The sequence below is a fragment of the Castor canadensis genome, chromosome 13 (assembly GCF_047511655.1).
Source record: "Castor canadensis chromosome 13, mCasCan1.hap1v2, whole genome shotgun sequence".
NCBI classification, from domain to species: domain Eukaryota; kingdom Metazoa; phylum Chordata; class Mammalia; order Rodentia; family Castoridae; genus Castor; species Castor canadensis.
This window is the reverse complement of record NC_133398.1, coordinates 100,144,746-100,172,251: the sequence shown is the minus strand read 5'-3', so window position 1 is coordinate 100,172,251 and position 27,506 is coordinate 100,144,746.

Genomic DNA, 27,506 nt, shown 5'->3' with positions numbered 1-27,506 from the left:
TCTCCTTGTGATGGAATAATAGCCCTTAAATTTTTCAGATTTTACTCAGTATCATTCGGCTAAGTTTCACTGATAGATTAGTCTTATTTTCACCTGTACCTTACTTTTTTCCATGTTTCATGATTTTTTAGAATTTACCTTATTTTCAACTTGGAAATTCCAATACAGTATTTCCAAATAGTATGATTGCTATCTGCACGAATAGTTTTGTCATTTATGTTCGGTTCAATATTTCTCTTTGTCAATTTACCCTCCTTGCTCTCAAATTTAAAAAGTTGTCATTGTGATACCAGAAAATTTTTGAGTTCTCTCTAGTCCTGTTTAACTATCAGATACACAGTTCTGAAGAGCCAGCCCAAACAACTTCAACGTTTTTTCCCCAAATACTTTCTTATTTCCTTTTCAAAATTTCGGTGTAATTTTGTGATTCTCCTGTATTTGGAAATAATATGTAGCATATATCTGTACCTAAATAGATGTAGAGGGTGATTTTTAAATTTGTGTTTTCTCATAGTTTTTCCAAATTTTTGTGATTTTGTTGTAGTATGTATAAACTTATGTGATTAGATTATTTTCTTTCTTCGTAAAAATACAAGGATGAAGTTCTCCCTTTTATCTAACGTGTACATCGATGTGTATTTATGTGTCACCTATGTGACCATTTATTTTATAGTATGTATTTATTTTTTAATTTCATTTTTGTTATCTATATATTTTTCCTAAATATTGGAGTGTAGCGTGATAAGTTTCAAATTTATATGTCCTTTTTTGAAAATCCTTACTTAGCTAAATTTCTCATTTCTGTTGCAGGCAATCTGTGAGCACTTTAAAATTCTTTCTCATTGTGACATCATAAAATTTTTCATACTTCAATGTTCTGTTAGGAATTCCCATAAAAGCGATTCTTTAACACCCAGGAAAAAGCACTCCAACAATTGACCTTTCCAATGTCATACATGATTCATCACTCATTTTATACTTGTATGGCATTCACACTTAATTACTAACAATTAAGATATATGGGGCACACCTAAATTTTGATATACTTTTCAGTCATGTTCATGCTCATTTCTGGATGGTAATTTCAATATGCAGCTTCTTCACAATTATCTGTATTGGCAATCTACCTTTAAAGGTTTTTACCTCACCACTCTCATGCATATTTCTCCATGCACATTACTAAATATTTTCCAAATTGTATAACTAAATATCGGAAGGCATTTTCTACATTTTGCCTGCACTTTTCTATCACAGTTTCGGTGAACATTGAGGTTATATCAAAGCCTGCAAAATGTCCTCAACTTTAGAGGTTTCCTTATGTGTTCCGCAATGTGCTGAAATAGTATTTTTCTAGGTTCTTTTCATATTAGCAAGCATGGATATGACGGCTGAAATTTAATTGTCTGGACTTATGTTTTGCTACAAAATGTTGATTCAATTTTAATTACTTCATTTTCTTGCAGATAAATTGCTATATGACACCTGACTATGGCATATTTGTTAATAATCATTCATATATGTGGCATTGAGGGTTATCTTTATGCATTCTAACAAGTGTCACTTCCTTTCAAAATCTAGTCAATATCGTGAATTTTACCGAGTTCCTGATAATTATTTTCTTACTGTTATGTCTTCTTTGAAGTGACTCCTTCTTACTAAAGTCACGTCATATCACATTCTCTGGATATGTCTTGAGTCTTCATTACCTATATTTTTCTTTTAGTTTCTATTTTGTTAACTTATTTCCTATCCACATGTTCTTTATTAAGAATGTGAAAGTCCACATTTAAAAGCAAAAGGCAGTTTTATTTCTTAAGGTGTTCTTCTAAGAGTAAAATATCCTTTGAAATGGTCTTCATTAAGAAAGTAAAAGTATTTAATAACAATTTCTTTTTGCCTACCAATTGCACTAATTATTCCTTTTACTTTCTGCTTGAAAATTAATATAATACTGTAACTTTTGATATTATGAGAGTATCTATGAGTCCTGTTAACAACAATTGACCTGTTTATTCCAGGCGGATTAATGGCAATCTTTTACATTTTTCTGGTAGTGGTAAGATATGGAGATGTCTTATTATCTCATGGTTATTTATTAGGAACTCTATTTGGAAGAGAGGCTTTTTTGAAATCGAAAAAACCCACCTAAATACACTACAAGCCAATACCTGTTCATTTCAGTTCACTTGAACAGACTACTATATTCAGAATTCTCCGTTTCTAAAAACGATGGGTAACACCTTGTCTTTACCTTGTCAATTCTTAGGAAGGCAATCAGGACTTTTATGAAATGGGCAACTTAACTCATTTTGAAAAGTTATAACATAAGTTGTGCTTTGGGAAGTTAACCACTAGATTATATGTAAAGTTAAGAAACTGGCAGTTTTTATTTTCTGGAGACCAACATCAATTAAAAATGCTGTGGGAACATTAAATTGAAAAAATACCTAGTGTACCTATCAAATATCGAGTTACTACTATATGTTAACTGTACTAAATATGGATTTGTTAGATGACTGGATTATTTTCAAGGGGCTGCTGAATGCAGTGGTTACACACATCACGTGGAAAACCGAATTTCGAGGACACTTCAGTCATTACAAAGGCAGAGACAATCAAGTGGTCACAGTTTTCTTTGCCAATGTGGCCAGTACTTCTAAAGTTTATACAAAGGGAATTATAAAACTACAAGGAAACCCCATGTCAAAAAACATTTCACAACACGAATGACGTTAATATGAAAAGAAGAAGCAAACTATTTTCATCATACTTGCAGTTAAACTCAGGACCTTATATTGCCTATGCAGGTGCCCTTGAGTCACCCTCCCAGCCCCTTTTTCCTGGTTAAGTTTGATATCACGTCTTCCTTGTATGTCACATTTTCTGTGATGTAGTGAGGTATTTGTAAAATTTATATGTTTCTGAATTATTTCCTTAATTTTTCATTTCCAAGGTAATTCTATTTTTAGAAGTTATTCATGTATACAAGACATTATATTATTCTTGCCAAATTAGTCATTGTTGACTCCTGCATTCACAATATACGTTTCACTACAAAAAATATTTCTCGCTGTGTATTTCATTATATTTTCTATATCTATAAGCATATATATATTATTATTGTATATATCTACATACATATTTGTATATAAATATCTCCTATGTCATATCTCTAATATGTGGAAATTTTTCTTGTCTTTTCTAGGCTACTCTGGTCTGGGAAATATGTATCCATCCTTGCAGTTTTCATTGTGGTGGTCAACCTCCACAAAATTCTGCATTTTCCTGTTCATCATCCTAAGGACAATGTTGAATAGGCAGAGTTTGTAATTCTATAAATTCTAGGTAAGAGAGTTTCCATTTTCGTGGTATTGATGGAATTTATGTTAATTTAGTAGATAGAGATCAATAGATTAAACAGGGATTGGCATCTTTCATTTATAATCATTCTGGTATTTGCCGGAATATCTGTATAGTGTCTGCGGGTATTCTTCCTTGTTTTGTGAAATCAGACGTTATTTATTGAACAGGAGTTTGTCTTAACTATGTGTCACCCTACACATGATCCTTCCAAATTAGTGTTAGTCTTTTCTATCACAGTATATTTTACATCCAGAGATGAGTATGCATAACTTAATGATTTGTATTAATGATCAATATCCTCGTCTGGGCTCCTTGTGGTATGGGGCTCTCCTGGGTGTCCTTCTCCTTGTGATGGAATAATAGCCCTTAAATTTTTAAGATTTTACTCAGTATCATTTGGCTAAGTTTCACTGATAGATTAGTCTTATTTTCACCTGTACCTTACTTTTTTCCCTGTTTCATGATTTTTTAGAATTTACCTTATTTTCAACTTGGAAATTCCAATACAGTATTTCCAAATAGTATGATTGCTATCTGCACGAATAGTTTTGTCATTTATGTTCGGTTCAATATTTCTCTTTGTCAATTTACCCTCCTTGCTCTCAAATTTAAAAAGTTGTCATTGTGTTACGAGAAAATTTTTGAGTTCTCTCTAGTCCTGTTTAACTATCAGATACACAGTTCTGAAGAGTCAGCCCAAACAACTTCAACTTTTTTTCCCCAAATACTTTCTTATTTCCTTTTCAAAATTTCGGTGTAATTTTGTGACTCTCCTGTATTTGGAAATAATATGTAGCATATATCTGTATCTAAATAGATGTGGAGGGTGATTTTTAAATTTGTGTTTTCTCATAGTTTTTCCAAATTTTTGTGATTTTGTTGTAGTATGTATAAACTTATGTGATTAGATTATTTTCTTTCTTCGTAAAAATACAAGGATGAAGTTCTCCCTTTTATCTAACGTGTACATCGATGTGTATTTATGTGTCACCTATGTGACCATTTATTTTATAGTATGTATTTATTTTTTAATTTCATTTTTGTTATCTATATATTTTTCCTAAATATTGGAATGTAGCGTGATAAGTTTCAAATTTATATGTCCTTTTTTGAAAATCCTTACTTAGCTAAATTTCTCATTTCTGTTGCAGGCAATCTGTGAGCACGTTAAAATTCTTTCTCATTGTGACATCATAAAATTTTTCATATTTCAATGTTCTGTTAGGAATTCCCATAAAAGCGATTCTTTAACACCCAGGAAAAAGCACTCCAACAATTGACCTTTCCAATGTCATACATGATTCATCACTCATTTTATACTTGTATGGCATTCACACTTAATTACTAACAATTAAGATATATGGGGCACACCTAAATTTTGATATACTTTTCAGTCATGTTCATGCTCATTTCTGGATGGTAATTTCAATATGCAGCTTCTTCACAATTATCTGTATTGGCAATCTACCTTTAAAGGTTTTTACCTCACCACTCTCATGCATATTTCTCCATGCACATTACTAAATATTTTCCAAATTGTATAACTAAATATCGGAAGGCATTTTCTACATTTTGCCTGCACTTTTCTATCACAGTTTCGGTGAACATTGAGGTTATATCAAAGCCTGCAAAATGTCCTCAACTTTAGAGGTTTCCTTATGTGTTCCGCAATGTGCTGAAATAGTATTTTTCTAGGTTCTTTTCATATTAGCAAGCATGGATATGACGGCTGAAATTTAATTGTCTGGACTTATGTTTTGCTACAAAATGTTGATTCAATTTTAATTACTTCATTTTCTTGCAGATAAATTGCTATATGACACCTGACTATGGCATATTTGTTAATAATCATTCATATATGTGGCATTGAGGGTTATCTTTATGCATTCTAACAAGTGTCACTTCCTTTCAAAATCTAGTCAATATCGTGAATTTTACCGAGTTCCTGATAATTATTTTCTTACTGTTATGTCTTCTTTGAAGTGACTCCTTCTTACTAAAGTCACGTCATATCACATTCTCTGGATATGTCTTGAGTCTTCATTACCTATATTTTTCTTTTAGTTTCTATTTTGTTAACTTATTTCCTATCCACATGTTCTTTATTAAGAATGTGAAAGTCCACATTTAAAAGCAAAAGGCAGTTTTATTTCTTAAGGTGTTCTTCTAAGAGTAAAATATCCTTTGAAATGGTCTTCATTAAGAAAGTAAAAGTATTTAATAACAATTTCTTTTTGCCTACCAATTGCACTAATTATTCCTTTTACTTTCTGCTTGAAAATTAATATAATACTGTAACTTTTGATATTATGAGAGTATCTATGAGTCCTGTTAACAACAATTGACCTGTTTATTCCAGGCGGATTAATGGCAATCTTTTACATTTTTCTGGTAGTGGTAAGATATGGAGATGTCTTATTATCTCATGGTTATTTATTAGGAACTCTATTTGGAAGAGAGGCTTTTTTGAAATCGAAAAAACCCACCTAAATACACTACAAGCCAATACCTGTTCATTTCAGTTCACTTGAACAGACTACTATATTCAGAATTCTCCGTTTCTAAAAACGATGGGTAACACCTTGTCTTTACCTTGTCAATTCTTAGGAAGGCAATCAGGACTTTTATGAAATGGGCAACTTAACTCATTTTGAAAAGTTATAACATAAGTTGTGCTTTGGGAAGTTAACCACTAGATTATATGTAAAGTTAAGAAACTGGCAGTTTTTATTTTCTGGAGACCAACATCAATTAAAAATGCTGTGGGAACATTAAATTGAAAAAATACCTAGTGTACCTATCAAATATCGAGTTACTACTATATGTTAACTGTACTAAATATGGATTTGTTAGATGACTGGATTATTTTCAAGGGGCTGCTGAATGCAGTGGTTACACACATCACGTGGAAAACCGAATTTCGAGGACACTTCAGTCATTACAAAGGCAGAGACAATCAAGTGGTCACAGTTTTCTTTGCCAATGTGGCCAGTACTTCTAAAGTTTATACAAAGGGAATTATAAAACTACAAGGAAACCCCATGTCAAAAAACATTTCACAACACGAATGACGTTAATATGAAAAGAAGAAGCAAACTATTTTCATCATACTTGCAGTTAAACTCAGGACCTTATATTGCCTATGCAGGTGCCCTTGAGTCACCCTCCCAGCCCCTTTTTCCTGGTTAAGTTTGATATCACGTCTTCCTTGTATGTCACATTTTCTGTGATGTAGTGAGGTATTTGTAAAATTTATATGTTTCTGAATTATTTCCTTAATTTTTCATTTCCAAGGTAATTCTATTTTTAGAAGTTATTCATGTATACAAGACATTATATTATTCTTGCCAAATTAGTCATTGTTGACTCCTGCATTCACAATATACGTTTCACTACAAAAAATATTTCTCTCTGTGTATTTCATTATATTTTCTATATCTATAAGCATATATATATTATTATTGTATATATCTACATACATATTTGTATATAAATATCTCCTATGTCATATCTCTAATATGTGGAAATTTTTCTTGTCTTTTCTAGGCTACTCTGGTCTGGGAAATATGTATCCATCCTTGCAGTTTTCATTGTGGTGGTCAACCTCCACAAAATTCTGCATTTTCCTGTTCATCATCCTAAGGACAATGTTGAATAGGCAGAGTTTGTAATTCTATAAATTCTAGGTAAGAGAGTTTCCATTTTCGTGGTATTGATGGAATTTATGTTAATTTAGTAGATAGAGATCAATAGATTAAACAGGGATTGGCATCTTTCATTTATAATCATTCTGGTATTTGCCGGAATATCTGTATAGTGTCTGCGGGTATTCTTCCTTGTTTTGTGAAATCAGACGTTATTTATTGAACAGGAGTTTGTCTTAACTATGTGTCACCCTACACATGATCCTTCCAAATTAGTGTTAGTCTTTTCTATCACAGTATATTTTACATCCAGAGATGAGTATGCATAACTTAATGATTTGTATTAATGATCAATATCCTCGTCTGGGCTCCTTGTGGTATGGGGCTCTCCTGGGTGTCCTTCTCCTTGTGATGGAATAATAGCCCTTAAATTTTTAAGATTTTACTCAGTATCATTTGGCTAAGTTTCACTGATAGATTAGTCTTATTTTCACCTGTACCTTACTTTTTTCCCTGTTTCATGATTTTTTAGAATTTACCTTATTTTCAACTTGGAAATTCCAATACAGTATTTCCAAATAGTATGATTGCTATCTGCAAGAATAGTTTTGTCATTTATGTTCGGTTCAATATTTCTCTTTGTCAATTTACCCTCCTTGCTCTCAAATTTAAAAAGTTGTCATTGTGTTACCAGAAAATTTTTGAGTTCTCTCTAGTCCTGTTTAACTATCAGATACACAGTTCTGAAGAGCCAGCCCAAACAACTTCAACGTTTTTTCCCCAAATACTTTCTTATTTCCTTTTCAAAATTTCGGTGTAATTTTGTGACTCTCCTGTATTTGGAAATAATATGTAGCATATATCTGTATCTAAATAGATGTGGAGGGTGATTTTTAAATTTGTGTTTTCTCATAGTTTTTCCAAATTTTTGTGATTTTGTTGTAGTATGTATAAACTTATGTGATTAGATTATTTTCTTTCTTCGTAAAAATACAAGGATGAAGTTCTCCCTTTTATCTAACGTGTACATCGATGTGTATTTATGTGTCACCTATGTGACCATTTATTTTATAGTATGTATTTATTTTTTAATTTCATTTTTGTTATCTATATATTTTTCCTAAATATTGGAATGTAGCGTGATAAGTTTCAAATTTATATGTCCTTTTTTGAAAATCCTTACTTAGCTAAATTTCTCATTTCTGTTGCAGGCAATCTGTGAGCACTTTAAAATTCTTTCTCATTGTGACATCATAAAATTTTTCATATTTCAATGTTCTGTTAGGAATTCCCATAAAAGCGATTCTTTAACACCCAGGAAAAAGCACTCCAACAATTGACCTTTCCAATGTCATACATGATTCATCACTCATTTTATACTTGTATGGCATTCACACTTAATTACTAACAATTAAGATATATGGGGCACACCTAAATTTTGATATACTTTTCAGTCATGTTCATGCTCATTTCTGGATGGTAATTTCAATATGCAGCTTCTTCACAATTATCTGTATTGGCAATCTACCTTTAAAGGTTTTTACCTCACCACTCTCATGCATATTTCTCCATGCACATTACTAAATATTTTCCAAATTGTATAACTAAATATCGGAAGGCATTTTCTACATTTTGCCTGCACTTTTCTATCACAGTTTCGGTGAACATTGAGGTTATATCAAAGCCTGCAAAATGTCCTCAACTTTAGAGATTTCCTTATGTGTACCGCAATGTGCTGAAATAGTATTTTTCTAGGTTCTTTTCATATTAGCAAGCATGGATATGACGGCTGAAATTTAATTGTCTGGACTTATGTTTTGCTACAAAATGTTGATTCAATTTTAATTACTTCATTTTCTTGCAGATAAATTGCTATATGACACCTGACTATGGCATATTTGTTAATAATCATTCATATATGTGGCATTGAGGGTTATCTTTATGCATTCTAACAAGTGTCACTTCCTTTCAAAATCTAGTCAATATCGTGAATTTTACCGAGTTCCTGATAATTATTTTCTTACTGTTATGTCTTCTTTGAAGTGACTCCTTCTTACTAAAGTCACGTCATATCACATTCTCTGGATATGTCTTGAGTCTTCATTACCTATATTTTTCTTTTAGTTTCTATTTTGTTAACTTATTTCCTATCCACATATTCTTTATTAAGAGTGTGAAAGTCCACATTTAAAAGCAAAAGGCAGTTTTATTTCTTAAGGTGTTCTTCTAAGAGTAAAATATCCTTTGAAATGGTCTTCATTAAGAAAGTAAAAGTATTTAATAACAATTTCTTTTTGCCTACCAATTGCACTAATTATTCCTTTTACTTTCTGCTTGAAAATTAATATAATACTGTAACTTTTGATATTATGAGAGTATCTATGAGTCCTGTTAGCAACAATTGACCTGTTTATTCCAGGCGGATTAATGGCAATCTTTTACATTTTTCTGGTAGTGGTAAGATATGGAGATGTCTTATTATCTCATGGTTATTTATTAGGAACTCTATTTGGAAGAGAGGCTTTTTTGAAATCGAAAAAACCCACCTAAATACACTACAAGCCAATACCTGTTCATTTCAGTTCACTTGAACAGACTACTATATTCAGAATTCTCCGTTTCTAAAAACGATGGGTAACACCTTGTCTTTACCTTGTCAATTCTTAGGAAGGCAATCAGGACTTTTATGAAATGGGCAACTTAACTCATTTTGAAAAGTTATAACATAAGTTGTGCTTTGGGAAGTTAACCACTAGATTATATGTAAAGTTAAGAAACTGGCAGTTTTTATTTTCTGGAGACCAACATCAATTAAAAATGCTGTGGGAACATTAAATTGAAAAAATACCTAGTGTACCTATCAAATATCGAGTTACTACTATATGTTAACTGTACTAATTATGGATTTGCTAGATGACTGGATTATTTTCAAGGGGCTGCTGAATGCAGTGGTTACACACATCACGTGGAAAACAGAATTTCGAGGACACTTCAGTCATTACAAAGGCAGAGACAATCAAGTGGTCACAGTTTTCTATGCCAATGTGGCCAGTACTTCTAAAGTTTATACAAAGGGAATTATAAAACTACAAGGAAACCCCATGTCAAAAAACATTTCACAACACGAATGACGTTAATATGAAAAGAAGAAGCAAACTATTTTCATCATACTTGCAGTTAAACTCAGGACCTTATACTGCCTATGCAGGTGCCCTTGAGTCACCCTCCCAGCCCCTTTTTGGTGGTTAAGTTTGATATCACGTCTTCCTTGTATGTCACATTTTCTGTGATGTAGTGAGGTATTTGTAAAATTTATATGTTTCTGAATTATTTCCTTAATTTTTCATTTCCATGGTAATTCTATTTTTAGAAGTTATTCATGTATACAAGACATTATATTATTCTTTCCAAATTAGTCATTGTTGACTCCTGCATTCACAATATACGTTTCACTACAAAAAATATTTCTCTCTATGTATTTCATTATATTTTCTATATCTATAAGCATATATATTTTATTATTGTATATATCTACATACATATTTGTATATAAATATCTCCTATGTCATATCTCTAATATGTGGAAATTTTTCTTGTCTTTTCTAGGCTACTCTGGTCTGGGAAATATGTATCCATCCTTGCAGTTTTCATTGTGGTGGTCAACCTCCACAAAATTCTGCATTTTCCTGTTCATCATCCTAAGGACAATGTTGAATAGGCAGAGTTTGTAATTCTATAAATTCTAGGTAAGAGAGTTTCCATTTTCTTGGTATTGATGGAATTTATGTTAATTTAGTAGATAGAGATCAATAGATTAAACAGGGATTGGCATCTTTCATTTATAATCATTCTGGTATTTGCCGGAATATCTGTATAGTGTCTGCGGGTATTCTTCCTTGTTTTGTGAAATCAGACGTTATTTATTGAACAGGAGTTTGTCTTAACTATGTGTCACCCTACCCATGATCCTTCCAAATCAGTGTTAGTCTTTTCTATCACAGTATATTTTACATCCAGAGATGAGTATGCATAACTTAATGATTTGTATTAATGATCAATATCCTAGTCTGTGCTCCTTGTGGTATGGGGCTCTCTTGGGTGTCCTTCTCCTTGTGATGGAATAATAGCCCTTAAATTTTTAAGATTTTACTCAGTATCATTTGGCTAAGTTTCACTGATAGGTTAGTCTTATTTTCACCTGTACCTTACTTTTTTCCCTGTTTCATGATTTTTTAGAATTTACCTTATTTTCAACTTGGAAATTCCAATACAGTATTTCCAAATAGTATGATTGCTATCTGCAAGAATAGTTTTGTCATTTATGTTCGGTTCAATATTTCTCTTTGTCAATTTACCCTCCTTGCTCTCAAATTTAAAAAGTTGTCATTGTGTTACCAGAAAATTTTTGAGTTCTCTCTAGTCCTGTTTAACTATCAGATACACAGTTCTGAAGAGCCAGCCCAAACAACTTCAACGTTTTTTCCCCAAATACTTTCTTATTTCCTTTTCAAAATTTCGGTGTAATTTTGTGACTCTCCTGTATTTGGAAATAATATGTAGCATATATCTGTATCTAAATAGATGTAGAGGGTAATTTGTAAATTTGTGTTTTCTCATAGTTTTTCCAAATTTTTGTGATTTTGTTGTAGTATGTATAAACTTATGTGATTAGATTATTTTCTTTCTTCGTAAAAATACAAGGATGAAGTTCTCCCTTTTATCTAACGTGTACATCGATGTGTATTTATGTGTCACCTATGTGACCATTTATTTTATAGTATGTATTTATTTTTTAATTTCATTTTTGTTATCTATATATTTTTCCTAAATATTGGAGTGTAGCGTGATGAGTTTCAAATTTATGTGTCCTTTTTTGAAGATCCTTACTTAGCTAAATTTCTCATTTCTGTTGCAGGCAATCTGTGAGCACTTTAAAATTCTTTCTCATTGTGACATCATAAAATTTTTCATACTTCAATGTTCTGTTAGGAATTCCCATAAAAGCGATTCTTTAACACCCAGGAAAAAGCACTCCAACAATTGACCTTTCCAATGTCATACATGATTCATCACTCATTTTATACTTGTATGGCATTCACACTTAATTCCTAACAAGTAAGATATATGGGGCACACCTAAATTTTGATATACTTTTCAGTCATGTTCATGCTCATTTCTGGATGGTAATTTCAATATGCAGCTTCTTCACAATTATCTGTATTGGCAATCTACCTTTAAAGGTTTTTACCTCACCACTCTCATGCATATTTCTCCATGCACATTACTAAATATTTGACAAATTGTATAACTTAATATCGGAAGGCATTTTCTACATTTTGCCTGCACTTTTCTATCACAGTTTCGGTGAACATTGAGGTTATATCAAAGCCTGCAAAATGTCCTCAACTTTAGAGGTTTCCTTATGTGTTCCGCAATGTGCTGAAATAGTATTTTTCTAGGTTCTTTTCATATTAGCAAGCATGGATATGACGGCTGAAATTTAATTGTCTCGACTTATGTTTTGCTACAAAATGTTGATTGAATTTTAATTACTTCATTTTCTTGCAGATAAATTGGTATATGACACCTGACTATGGCATATTTGTTAATAATCATTCATATATGTGGCATTGAGGGTTATCTTTATGCATTCTAACAAGTGTCACTTCCTTTCAAAATCTAGTCAATATCGTGAATTTTACCGAGTTCCTGATAATTATTTTCTTACTGTTATGTCTTCTTTGAAGTGACTCCTTCTTACTAAAGTCACGTCATATCACATTCTCTGGATATGTCTTGAGTCTTCATTACCTATATTTTTCTATTAGTTTCTATTTTGTTAACTTATTTCCTATCCACATGTTCTTTATTAAGAGTGTGAAAGTCCACATTTAAAAGCAAAAGGCAGTTTTATTTCTTAAGGTGTTCTTCTAAGAGTAAAATGTCCTTTGAAATGGTCTTCATTAAGAAAGTAAAAGTATTTAATAACAATTTCTTTTTGCCTACCAATTGCACTAATTCTTCCTTTTACTTTCTGCTTGAAAATTAATATAATACTGTAACTTTTGATATTATGAGAGTATCTATGAGTCCTGTTAACAACAATTGACCTGTTTATTCCAGGCGGATTCATGACAATCTTTTACATTTTTCTGGTAGTGGTAAGATATGGAGATGTCTTATTATCTCATGGTTATTTATTAGGAACTCTATTTGGAAGAGAGGCTTTTTTGAAATCGAAAAAACCCACCTAAATACACTACAAGCCAATACCTGTTCATTTCAGTTCACTTGAACAGACTACTATATTCAGAATTCTCCGTTTCTAAAAACGATGGGTAACAGCTTGTCTTTACCTTGTCAATTCTTAGGAAGGCAAGTCAGGACTTTTATGAAACGGGCAACTTAACTCATTTTGAAAAGTTTTAACAAAGTTGTGCTTTGGGAAGTTACCCACTAGATTATATGTAAAGTTAAGAAACTGGCAGTTTATATTTTCTGGAGACGAACATCAATTAAAAATGCTGTGGGAACATTAAATTGAAAAAATACCTAGTGTACCTATCAAATATCGAGTTACTACTATATGTTAACTGTACTAAATATGGATTTGCTAGATGACTGGATTATTTTCAAGGGGCTGCTGAATGCAGTGGTTACACACATCACGTGGAAAACAGAATTTCGAGGACACTTCAGTCATTACAAAGGCAGAGACAATCAAGTGGTCACAGTTTTCTATGCCAATGTGGCCAGTACTTCTAAAGTTTATACAAAGGGAATTATAAAACTACAAGGAAACCCCATGTCAAAAAACATTTCACAACACGAATGACGTTAATATGAAAAGAAGAAGCAAACTATTTTCATCATACTTGCAGTTAAACTCAGGACCTTATATTGCCTATGCAGGTGCCCTTGAGTCACCCTCCCAGCCCCTTTTTGCTGGTTAAGTTTGATATCACGTCTTCCTTGTATGTCACATTTTCTGTGATGTAGTGAGGTATTTGTAAAATTTATATGTTTCTGAATTATTTCCTTAATTTTTCATTTCCATGGTAATTCTATTTTTAGAAGTTATTCATGTATACAAGACATTATATTATTCTTTCCAAATTAGTCATTGTTGACTCCTGCATTCACAATATACGTTTCACTACAAAAAATATTTCTCTCTATGTATTTCATTATATTTTCTATATCTATAAGCATATATATTTTATTATTGTATATATCTACATACATATTTGTATATAAATATCTCCTATGTCATATCTCTAATATGTGGAAATTTTTCTTGTCTTTTCTAGGCTACTCTGGTCTGGGAAATATGTATCCATCCTTGCAGTTTTCATTGTGGTGGTCAACCTCCACAAAATTCTGCATTTTCCTGTTCATCATCCTAAGGACAATGTTGAATAGGCAGAGTTTGTAATTCTATAAATTCTAGGTAAGAGAGTTTCCATTTTCTTGGTATTGATGGAATTTATGTTAATTTAGTAGATAGAGATCAATAGATTAAACAGGGATTGGCATCTTTCATTTATAATCATTCTGGTATTTGCCGGAATATCTGTATAGTGTCTGCGGGTATTCTTCCTTGTTTTGTGAAATCAGACGTTATTTATTGAACAGGAGTTTGTCTTAACTATGTGTCACCCTACACATGATCCTTCCAAATTAGTGTTAGTCTTTTCTATCACAGTATATTTTACATCCAGAGATGAGTATGCATAACTTAATGATTTGTATTAATGATCAATATCCTAGTCTGGGCTCCTTGTGGTATGGGGCTCTCTCGGGTGTCCTTCTCCTTGTGATGGAATAATAGCCCTTAAATTTTTAAGATTTTACTCAGTATCATTTGGCTAAGTTTCACTGATAGGTTAGTCTTATTTTCACCTGTACCTTACTTTTTTCCCTGTTTCATGATTTTTTAGAATTTACCTTATTTTCAACTTGGAAATTCCAATACAGTATTTCCAAATAGTATGATTGCTATCTGCAAGAATAGTTTTGTCATTTATGTTCGGTTCAATATTTCTCTTTGTCAATTTACCCTCCTTGCTCTCAAATTTAAAAAGTTGTCATTGTGTTACCAGAAAATTTTTGAGTTCTCTCTAGTCCTGTTTAACTATCAGATACACAGTTCTGAAGAGCCAGCCCAAACAACTTCAACGTTTTTTCCCCAAATACTTTCTTATTTCCTTTTCAAAATTTCGGTGTAATTTTGTGACTCTCCTGTATTTGGAAATAATATGTAGCATATATCTGTATCTAAATAGATGTAGAGGGTGATTTGTAAATTTGTGTTTTCTCATAGTTTTTCCAAATTTTTGTGATTTTGTTGTAGTATGTATAAACTTATGTGATTAGATTATTTTCTTTCTTCGTAAAAATACAAGGATGAAGTTCTCCCTTTTATCTAACGTGTACATCGATGTGTATTTATGTGTCACCTATGTGACCATTTATTTTATAGTATGTATTTATTTTTTAATTTCATTTTTGTTATCTATATATTTTTCCTAAATATTGGAGTGTAGCGTGATAAGTTTCAAATTTATATGTCCTTTTTTGAAGATCCTTACTTAGCTAAATTTCTCATTTCTGTTGCAGGCAATCTGTGAGCACTTTAAAATTCTTTCTCATTGTGACATCATAAAATTTTTCATACTTCAATGTTCTGTTAGGAATTCCCATAAAAGCGATTCTTTAACACCCAAGAAAAAGCACTCCAACAATTGACCTTTCCAATGTCATACATGATTCATCACTCATTTTATACTTGTATGGCATTCACACTTAATTACTAACAAGTAAGATATATGGGGCACACCTAAATTTTGATATACTTTTCAGTCATGTTCATGCTCATTTCTGGATGGTAATTTCAATATGCAGCTTCTTCACAATTATCTGTATTGGCAATCTACCTTTAAAGGTTTTTACCTCACCACTCTCATGCATATTTCTCCATGCACATTACTAAATATTTTCCAAATTGTATAACTTAATATCGGAAGGCATTTTCTACATTTTGCCTGCACTTTTCTATCACAGTTTCGGTGAACATTGAGGTTATATCAAAGCCTGCAAAATGTCCTCAACTTTAGAGGTTTCCTTATGTGTTCCGCAATGTGCTGAAATAGTATTTTTCTAGGTTCTTTTCATATTAGCAAGCATGGATATGACGGCTGAAATTTAATTGTCTCGACTTATGTTTTGCTACAAAATGTTGATTCAATTTAAATTACTTCATTTTCTTGCAGATAAATTGGTATATGACACCTGACTATGGCATATTTGTTAATAATCATTCATATATGTGGCATTGAGGGTTATCTTTATGCATTCTAACAAGTGTCACTTCCTTTCAAAATCTAGTCAATATCGTGAATTTTACCGAGTTCCTGATAATTATTTTCTTACTGTTATGTCTTCTTTGAAGTGACTCCTTCTTACTAAAGTCACGTCATATCACATTCTCTGGATATGTCTTGAGTCTTCTTTACCTATATTTTTCTTTTAGTTTCTATTTTGTTAACTTATTTCCTATCCACATGTTCTTTATTAAGAGTGTGAAAGTCCACATTTAAAAGCAAAAGGTAGTTTTATTTCTTAAGGTGTTCTTCTAAGAGTAAAATATCCTTTGATATGGTCTTCATTAAGAAAGTAAAAGTATTTAATAACAATTTCTTTTTGCCTACCAATTGCACTAATTATTCCTTTTACTTTCTGCTTGAAAATTAATATAATACTGTAAATTTTGATATTATGAGAGTATCTATGAGTCCTGTTAACAACAATTGACCTGTTTATTCCAGGCGGATTAATGGCAATCTTTTACATTTTTCTGGTAGTGGTAAGATATGGAGATGTCTTATTATCTCATGGTTATTTATTAGGAACTCTATTTGGAAGACAGGCTTTTTTGAAATCGAAAAAACCCACCTAAATACACTACAAGCCAATACCTGTTCATTTCAGTTCACTTGAACAGACTACTATATTTAGAATTCTCCGTTTCTAAAAACGATGGGTAACAGCTTGTCTTTACCTTGTCAATTCTTAGGAAGGCAAGTCAGGACTTTTATGAAATGGGCAACTTAACTCATTTTGAAAAGTTATAACATAAGTTGTGCTTTGGGAAGTTAACCACTAGATTATATGTAAAGTTAAGAAACTGGCAGTTTTTATTTTCTGGAGACCAACATCAATTAAAAATGCTGTGGGAACATTAAATTGAAAAAATACCTAGAGTACCTATCAAATATCGAGTTACTACTATATGTTAACTGTACTAAATATGGATTTGCTAGATGACTGGATTATTTTCAAGGGGCTGCTGAATGCAGTGGTTACACACATCACGTGGAAAACAGAATTTCGAGGACACTTCAGTCATTACAAAGGCAGAGACAATCAAGTGGTCACAGTTTTCTATGCCAATGTGGCCAGTACTTCTAAAGTTTATACAAAGGGAATTATAAAACTACAAGGAAACCCCATGTCAAAAAACATTTCACAACACGAATGACGTTAATATGAAAAGAAGAAGCAAACTATTTTCATCATACTTGCAGTTAAACTCAGGACCTTATACTGCCTATGCAGGTGCCCTTGAGTCACCCTCCCAGCCCCTTTTTGCTGGTTAAGTTTGATATCACGTCTTCCTTGTATGTCACATTTTCTGTGATGTAGTGAGGTATTTGTAAAATTTATATGTTTCTGAATTATTTCCTTAATTTTTCATTTCCATGGTAATTCTATTTTTAGAAGTTATTCATGTATACAAGACATTATATTATTCTTTCCAAATTAGTCATTGTTGACTCCTGCATTCACAATATACGTTTCACTACAAAAAATATTTCTCTCTATGTATTTCATTATATTTTCTATATCTATAAGCATATATATTTTATTATTGTATATATCTACATACATATTTGTATATAAATATCTCCTATGTCATATCTCTAATATGTGGAAATTTTTCTTGTCTTTTCTAGGCTACTCTGGTCTGGGAAATATGTATCCATCCTTGCAGTTTTCATTGTGGTGGTCAACCTCCACAAAATTCTGCATTTTCCTGTTCATCATCCTAAGGACAATGTTGAATAGGCAGAGTTTGTAATTCTATAAATTCTAGGTAAGAGAGTTTCCATTTTCTTGGTATTGATGGAATTTATGTTAATTTAGTAGATAGAGATCAATAGATTAAACAGGGATTGGCATCTTTCATTTATAATCATTCTGGTATTTGCCGGAATATCTGTATAGTGTCTGCGGGTATTCTTCCTTGTTTTGTGAAATCAGACGTTATTTATTGAACAGGAGTTTGTCTTAACTATGTGTCACCCTACCCATGATCCTTCCAAATTAGTGTTAGTCTTTTCTATCACAGTATATTTTACATCCAGAGATGAGTATGCATAACTTAATGATTTGTATTAATGATCAATATCCTCGTCTGGGCTCCTTGTGGTATGGGGCTCTCCTGGGTGTCCTTCTCCTTGTGATGGAATAATAGCCCTTAAATTTTTAAGATTTTACTCAGTATCATTTGGCTAAGTTTCACTGATAGGTTAGTCTTATTTTCACCTGTACCTTACTTTTTTCCCTGTTTCATGATTTTTTAGAATTTACCTTATTTTCAACTTGGAAATTCCAATACAGTATTTCCAAATAGTATGATTGCTATCTGCAAGAATAGTTTTGTCATTTATGTTCGGTTCAATATTTCTCTTTGTCAATTTACCCTCCTTGCTCTCAAATTTAAAAAGTTGTCATTGTGTTACCAGAAAATTTTTGAGTTCTCTCTAGTCCTGTTTAACTATCAGATACACAGTTCTGAAGAGCCAGCCCAAACAACTTCAACGTTTTTTCCCCAAATACTTTCTTATTTCCTTTTCAAAATTTCGGTGTAATTTTGTGACTCTCCTGTATTTGGAAATAATATGTAGCATATATCTGTATCTAAATAGATGTAGAGGGTAATTTGTAAATTTGTGTTTTCTCATAGTTTTTCCAAATTTTTGTGATTTTGTTGTAGTATGTATAAACTTATGTGATTAGATTATTTTCTTTCTTCGTAAAAATACAAGGATGAAGTTCTCCCTTTTATCTAACGTGTACATCGATGTGTATTTATGTGTCACCTATGTGACCATTTATTTTATAGTATGTATTTATTTTTTAATTTCATTTTTGTTATCTATATATTTTTCCTAAATATTGGAGTGTAGCGTGATAAGTTTCAAATTTATGTGTCCTTTTTTGAAGATCCTTACTTAGCTAAATTTCTCATTTCTGTTGCAGGCAATCTGTGAGCACTTTAAAATTCTTTCTCATTGTGACATCATAAAATTTTTCATACTTCAATGTTCTGTTAGGAATTCCCATAAAAGCGATTCTTTAACACCCAGGAAAAAGCACTCCAACAATTGACCTTTCCAATGTCATACATGATTCATCACTCATTTTATACTTGTATGGCATTCACACTTAATTCCTAACAAGTAAGATATATGGGGCACACCTAAATTTTGATATACTTTTCAGTCATGTTCATGCTCATTTCTGGATGGTAATTTCAATATGCAGCTTCTTCACAATTATCTGTATTGGCAATCTACCTTTAAAGGTTTTTACCTCACCACTCTCATGCATATTTCTCCATGCACATTACTAAATATTTGACAAATTGTATAACTTAATATCGGAAGGCATTTTCTACATTTTGCCTGCACTTTTCTATCACAGTTTCGGTGAACATTGAGGTTATATCAAAGCCTGCAAAATGTCCTCAACTTTAGAGGTTTCCTTATGTGTTCCGCAATGTGCTGAAATAGTATTTTTCTAGGTTCTTTTCATATTAGCAAGCATGGATATGACGGCTGAAATTTAATTGTCTCGACTTATGTTTTGCTACAAAATGTTGATTGAATTTTAATTACTTCATTTTCTTGCAGATAAATTGGTATATGACACCTGACTATGGCATATTTGTTAATAATCATTCATATATGTGGCATTGAGGGTTATCTTTATGCATTCTAACAAGTGTCACTTCCTTTCAAAATCTAGTCAATATCGTGAATTTTACCGAGTTCCTGATAATTATTTTCTTACTGTTATGTCTTCTTTGAAGTGACTCCTTCTTACTAAAGTCACGTCATATCACATTCTCTGGATATGTCTTGAGTCTTCATTACCTATATTTTTCTATTAGTTTCTATTTTGTTAACTTATTTCCTATCCACATGTTCTTTATTAAGAGTGTGAAAGTCCACATTTAAAAGCAAAAGGCAGTTTTATTTCTTAAGGTGTTCTTCTAAGAGTAAAATGTCCTTTGAAATGGTCTTCATTAAGAAAGTAAAAGTATTTAATAACAATTTCTTTTTGCCTACCAATTGCACTAATTCTTCCTTTTACTTTCTGCTTGAAAATTAATATAATACTGTAACTTTTGATATTATGAGAGTATCTATGAGTCCTGTTAACAACAATTGACCTGTTTATTCCAGGCGGATTCATGGCAATCTTTTACATTTTTCTGGTAGTGGTAAGATATGGAGATGTCTTATTATCTCATGGTTATTTATTAGGAACTCTATTTGGAAGAGAGGCTTTTTTGAAATCGAAAAAACCCACCTAAATACACTACAAGCCAATACCTGTTCATTTCAGTTCACTTGAACAGACTACTATATTCAGAATTCTCCGTTTCTAAAAACGATGGGTAACAGCTTGTCTTTACCTTGTCAATTCTTAGGAAGGCAAGTCAGGACTTTTATGAAACGGGCAACTTAACTCATTTTGAAAAGTTTTAACAAAGTTGTGCTTTGGGAAGTTAACCACTAGATTATATGTAAAGTTAAGAAACTGGCAGTTTTTATTTTCTGGAGACCAACATCAATTAAAAATGCTGTGGGAACATTAAATTGAAAAAATACCTAGTGTACCTATCAAATATCGAGTTACTACTATATGTTAACTGTACTAAATATGGATTTGCTAGATGACTGGATTATTTTCAAGGGGCTGCTGAATGCAGTGGTTACACACATCACGTGGAAAACCGAATTTCGAGGACACTTCAGTCATTACAAAGGCAGAGACAATCAAGTGGTCACAGTTTTCTATGCCAATGTGGCCAGTACTTCTAAAGTTTATACAAAGGGAATTATAAAACTACAAGGAAACCCCATGTCAAAAAACATTTCACAACACGAATGACGTTAATATGAAAAGAAGAAGCAAACTATTTTCATCATACTTGCAGTTAAACTCAGGACCTTATATTGCCTATGCAGGTGCCCTTGAGTCACCCTCCCAGCCCCTTTTTGCTGGTTAAGTTTGATATCACGTCTTCCTTGTATGTCACATTTTCTGTGATGTAGTGAGGTATTTGTAAAATTTATATGTTTCTGAATTATTTCCTTAATTTTTCATTTCCATGGTAATTCTATTTTTAGAAGTTATTCATGTATACAAGACATTATATTATTCTTTCCAAATTAGTCATTGTTGACTCCTGCATTCACAATATACGTTTCACTACAAAAAATATTTCTCTCTATGTATTTCATTATATTTTCTATATCTATAAGCATATATATTTTATTATTGTATATATCTACATACATATTTGTATATAAATATCTCCTATGTCATATATCTAATATGTGGAAATTTTTCTTGTCTTTTCTAGGCTACTCTGGTCTGGGAAATATGTATCCATCCTTGCAGTTTTCATTGTGGTGGTCAACCTCCACAAAATTCTGCATTTTCCTGTTCATCATCCTAAGGACAATGTTGAATAGGCAGAGTTTGTAATTCTATAAATTCTAGGTAAGAGAGTTTCCATTTTCTTGGTATTGATGGAATTTATGTTAATTTAGTAGATAGAGATCAATAGATTAAACAGGGATTGGCATCTTTCATTTATAATCATTCTGGTATTTGCCGGAATATCTGTATAGTGTCTGCGGGTATTCTTCCTTGTTTTGTGAAATCAGACGTTATTTATTGAACAGGAGTTTGTCTTAACTATGTGTCACCCTACACATGATCGTTCCAAATTAGTGTTAGTCTTTTCTATCACAGTATATTTTACATCCAGAGATGAGTATGCATAACTTAATGATTTGTATTAATGATCAATATCCTAGTCTGGGCTCCTTGTGGTATGGGGCTCTCTCGGGTGTCCTTCTCCTTGTGATGGAATAATAGCCCTTAAATTTTTAAGATTTTACTCAGTATCATTTGGCTAAGTTTCACTGATAGGTTAGTCTTATTTTCACCTGTACCTTACTTTTTTCCCTGTTTCATGATTTTTTAGAATTTACCTTATTTTCAACTTGGAAATTCCAATACAGTATTTCCAAATAGTATGATTGCTATCTGCAAGAATAGTTTTGTCATTTATGTTCGGTTCAATATTTCTCTTTGTCAATTTACCCTCCTTGCTCTCAAATTTAAAAAGTTGTCATTGTGTTACCAGAAAATTTTTGAGTTCTCTCTAGTCCTGTTTAACTATCAGATACACAGTTCTGAAGAGCCAGCCCAAACAACTTCAACGTTTTTTCCCCAAATACTTTCTTATTTCCTTTTCAAAATTTCGGTGTAATTTTGTGACTCTCCTGTATTTGGAAATAATATGTAGCATATATCTGTATCTAAATAGATGTAGAGGGTGATTTGTAAATTTGTGTTTTCTCATAGTTTTTCCAAATTTTTGTGATTTTGTTGTAGTATGTATAAACTTATGTGATTAGATTATTTTCTTTCTTCGTAAAAATACAAGGATGAAGTTCTCCCTTTTATCTAACGTGTACATCGATGTGTATTTATGTGTCACCTATGTGACCATTTATTTTATAGTATGTATTTATTTTTTAATTTCATTTTTGTTATCTATATATTTTTCCTAAATATTGGAGTGTAGCGTGATAAGTTTCAAATTTATGTGTCCTTTTTTGAAGATCCTTACTTAGCTAAATTTCTCATTTCTGTTGCAGGCAATCTGTGAGCACTTTAAAATTCTTTCTCATTGTGACATCATAAAATTTTTCATACTTCAATGTTCTGTTAGGAATTCCCATAAAAGCGATTCTTTAACACCCAGGAAAAAGCTCTCCAACAATTGACCTTTCCAATGTCATACATGATTCATCACTCATTTTATACTTGTATGGCATTCACACTTAATTCCTAACAAGTAAGATATATGGGGCACACCTAAATTTTGATATACTTTTCAGTCATGTTCATGCTCATTTCTGGATGGTAATTTCAATATGCAGCTTCTTCACAATTATCTGTATTGGCAATCTACCTTTAAAGGTTTTTACCTCACCACTCTCATGCATATTTCTCCATGCACATTACTAAATATTTGACAAATTGTATAACTTAATATCGGAAGGCATTTTCTACATTTTGCCTGCACTTTTCTATCACAGTTTCGGTGCACATTGAGGTTATATCAAAGCCTGCAAAATGTCCTCAACTTTAGAGGTTTCCTTATGTGTTCCGCAATGTGCTGAAATAGTATTTTTCTAGGTTCTTTTCATATTAGCAAGCATGGATATGACGGCTGAAATTTAATTGTCTCGACTTATGTTTTGCTACAAAATGTTGATTGAATTTTAATTACTTCATTTTCTTGCAGATAAATTGGTATATGACACCTGACTATGGCATATTTGTTAATAATCATTCATATATGTGGCATTGAGGGTTATCTTTATGCATTCTAACAAGTGTCACTTCCTTTCAAAATCTAGTCAATATCGTGAATTTTACCGAGTTCCTGATAATTATTTTCTTACTGTTATGTCTTCTTTGAAGTGACTCCTTCTTACTAAAGTCACGTCATATCACATTCTCTGGATATGTCTTGAGTCTTCATTACCTATATTTTTCTATTAGTTTCTATTTTGTTAACTTATTTCCTATCCACATGTTCTTTATTAAGAGTGTGAAAGTCCACATTTAAAAGCAAAAGGCAGTTTTATTTCTTAAGGTGTTCTTCTAAGAGTAAAATTTCCTTTGAAATGGTCTTCATTAAGAAAGTAAAAGTATTTAATAACAATTTCTTTTTGCCTACCAATTGCACTAATTCTTCCGTTTACTTTCTGCTTGAAAATTAATATAATACTGTAACTTTTGATATTATGAGAGTATCTATGAGTCCTGTTAACAACAATTGACCTGTTTATTCCAGGCGGATTCATGGCAATCTTTTACATTTTTCTGGTAGTGGTAAGATATGGAGATGTCTTATTATCTCATGGTTATTTATTAGGAACTCTGTTTGGAAGAGAGGCTTTTTTGAAATCGAAAAAACCCACCTAAATACACTAAAAGCCAATACCTGTTCATTTCAGTTCACTTGAACAGACTACTATATTCAGAATTCTCCGTTTCTAAAAACGATGGGTAACAGCTTGTCTTTACCTTGTCAATTCTTAGGAAGGCAAGTCAGGACTTTTATGAAACGGGCAACTTAACTCATTTTGAAAAGTTATAACATAAGTTGTGCTTTGGGAAGTTACCCACTAGATTATATGTAAAGTTAAGAAACTGCTAGTTTATATTTTCTGGAGACCAACATCAATTAAAAATGCTGTGGGAACATTAAATTGAAAAAATACCTAGTGTACCTATCAAATATCTTGTTACTACTATATGTTAACTGTACTAAATATGGATTTGCTAGATGACTGGATTATTTTCAAGGGGCTGCTGAATGCAGTGGTTACACACATCACGTGGAAAACAGAATATCGAGGACACTTCAGTCATTACAAAGGCAGAGACAATCAAGTGGTCACAGTTTTCTATGCCAATGTGGCCAGTACTTCTAAAGTTTACACAAAGGGAATTATAAAACTACAAGGAAACCCCATGTCAAAAAACATTTCACAACACGAATGACGTTAATATGAAAAGAAGAAGCAAACTATTTTCATCATACTTGCACTTAAACTCAGGACCTTATACTGCCTTGCAGGTGCCCTTGAGTCACCCTCCCAGCCCCTTTTTGCTGGTTAAGTTTGATATCACGTCTTCCTTGTATGTCACACTTTCTGTGATGTAGTGAATTATTTATAAAATTTATATGTTTCTGAATTATTTCCTTAATTTTTCATTTCCATGGTAATTCTATTTTTAGAAGTTATTCATGTATACAAGACATTATATTATTCTTTCCAAATTAGTCATTGTTGACTCCTGCATTCAAAATATACGTTTCACTACAAAAAATATTTCTCTCTGTGTATTTCATTATATTTTCTATATCTATAAGCATATATATTTTATTATTGTATATATCTACATACATATTTGTATATAAATATCTCCTATGTCATATCTCTAATATGTGGAAATTTTTCTTGTCTTTTCTAGGCTACTCTGGTCTGGGAAATATGTATCCATCCTTGCAGTTTTCATTGTGGTGGTCAACCTCCACAAAATTCTGCATTTTCCTGTTCATCATCCTAAGGACAATGTTGAATAGGCAGAGTTTGTAATTTTATAAATTCTAGGTAAGAGAGTTTCCATTTTCTTGGTATTGATGGAATTTATGTTAATTTAGTAGATAGAGATCAATAGATTAAACAGGGATTGGCATCTTTCATTTATAATCATTCTGGTATTTGCCGGAATATCTGTATAGTGTCTGCGGGTATTCTTCCTTGTTTTGTGAAATCAGACGTTATTTATTGAACAGGAGTTTGTCTTAACTATGTGTCACCCTACCCATGATCCTTCCAATTTAGTGTTAGTCTTTTCTATCACAGTATATTTTACATCCAGAGATGAGTATGCATAACTTAATGAATTGTATTAATGATCAATATCCTAGTCTGGGCTCCTTGTGGTATGGGGCTCTCTCGGGTGTCCTTCTCCTTGTGATGGAATAATAGCCCTTAAATTTTTAAGATTTTACTCAGTATCATTTGGCTAAGTTTCACTGATAGATTAGTCTTATTTTCACCTGTACCTTACTTTTTTCCCTGTTTCATGATTTTTTAGAATTTACCTTATTTTCAACTTGGAAATTCCAATACAGTATTTCCAAATAGTATGATTGCTATCTGCAAGAATCGTTTTGTCATTTATGTTCGGTTCAATATTTCTCTTTGTCAATTTACCCTCCTTGCTCTCAAATTTAAAAAGTTGTCATTGTGTTACCAGAAAATTTTTGAGTTCTCTCTAGTCCTGTTTAACTACCAGATACACAGTTCTGAAGAGCCAGCCCAAACAACTTCAACGTTTTTTCCCCAAATACTTTCTTATTTCCTTTTCAAAATTTCGGTGTAATTTTGTGATTCTCCTGTATTTGGAAATAATATGTAGCATATATCTGTATCTAAATAGATGTAGATGGTGATTTTTAAATTTGTGTTTTCTCATAGTTTTTCCAAATTTTTGTGATTTTGTTGTAGTATGTATAAACTTATGTGATTAGATTATTTTCTTTCTTCGTAAAAATAAAAGGATGAAGTTCTCCCTTTTATCTAACGTGTACATCGATGTGTATTTATGTGTCACCTATGTGACCATTTATTTTATACTATGTATTTATTTTTTAATTTCATTTTTGTTATCTATATATTTTTCCTAAATATTGGAGTGTAGCGTGATAAGTTTCAAATTTATGTGTCCTTTTTGAAAATCCTTACTTAGCTAAATTTCTCATTTCTGTTGCAGTCAATCTGTGAGCCCTTCAAAATTCTTTCTCATTGTGACATCATAAAATTTTTCATACTTCAATGTTCTGTTAGGAATTCCCATAAAATCGATTCTTTAACACCCAGGAAAAAGCACTCCAACAATTGACCTTTCCAATGTCATACATGATTCATCACTCATTTTATACTTGTATGGCATTCACACTTAATTCCTAACAAGTAAGATATATGGGGCACACCTAAATTTTGATATACTTTTCAGTCATGTTCATGCTCATTTCTGGATGGTAATTTCAATATGCAGCTTCTTCACAATTATCTGTATTGGCAATCTACCTTTAAAGGTTTTTACCTCACCACTCTCATGCATATTTCTCCATGCACATTACTAAATATTTTCCAAATTGTATAACTTAATATCGGAAGGCATTTTCTCCATTTTGCCTGCACTTTTCTATCACAGTTTCGGTGAACATTGAGGTTATATCAAAGCCTGCAAAATGTCCTCAACTTTAGAGGTTTCCTTATGTGTTCCGCAATTTGCTGAAATATTATTTTTCTAGGTTCTTTTCATATTAGCAAGCATGGATATGACGGCTGAAATTTAATTGTCTCGACTTATGTTTTGCTACAAAATGTTGATTCAATTTTAATTACTTCATTTTCTTGCAGATAAATTGGTATATGACACCTGACTATGGCATATTTGTTAATAATCATTCATATATGTGGCATTGAGGGTTATCTTTATGCATTCTAACAAGTGTCACTTCCTTTCAAAATCTAG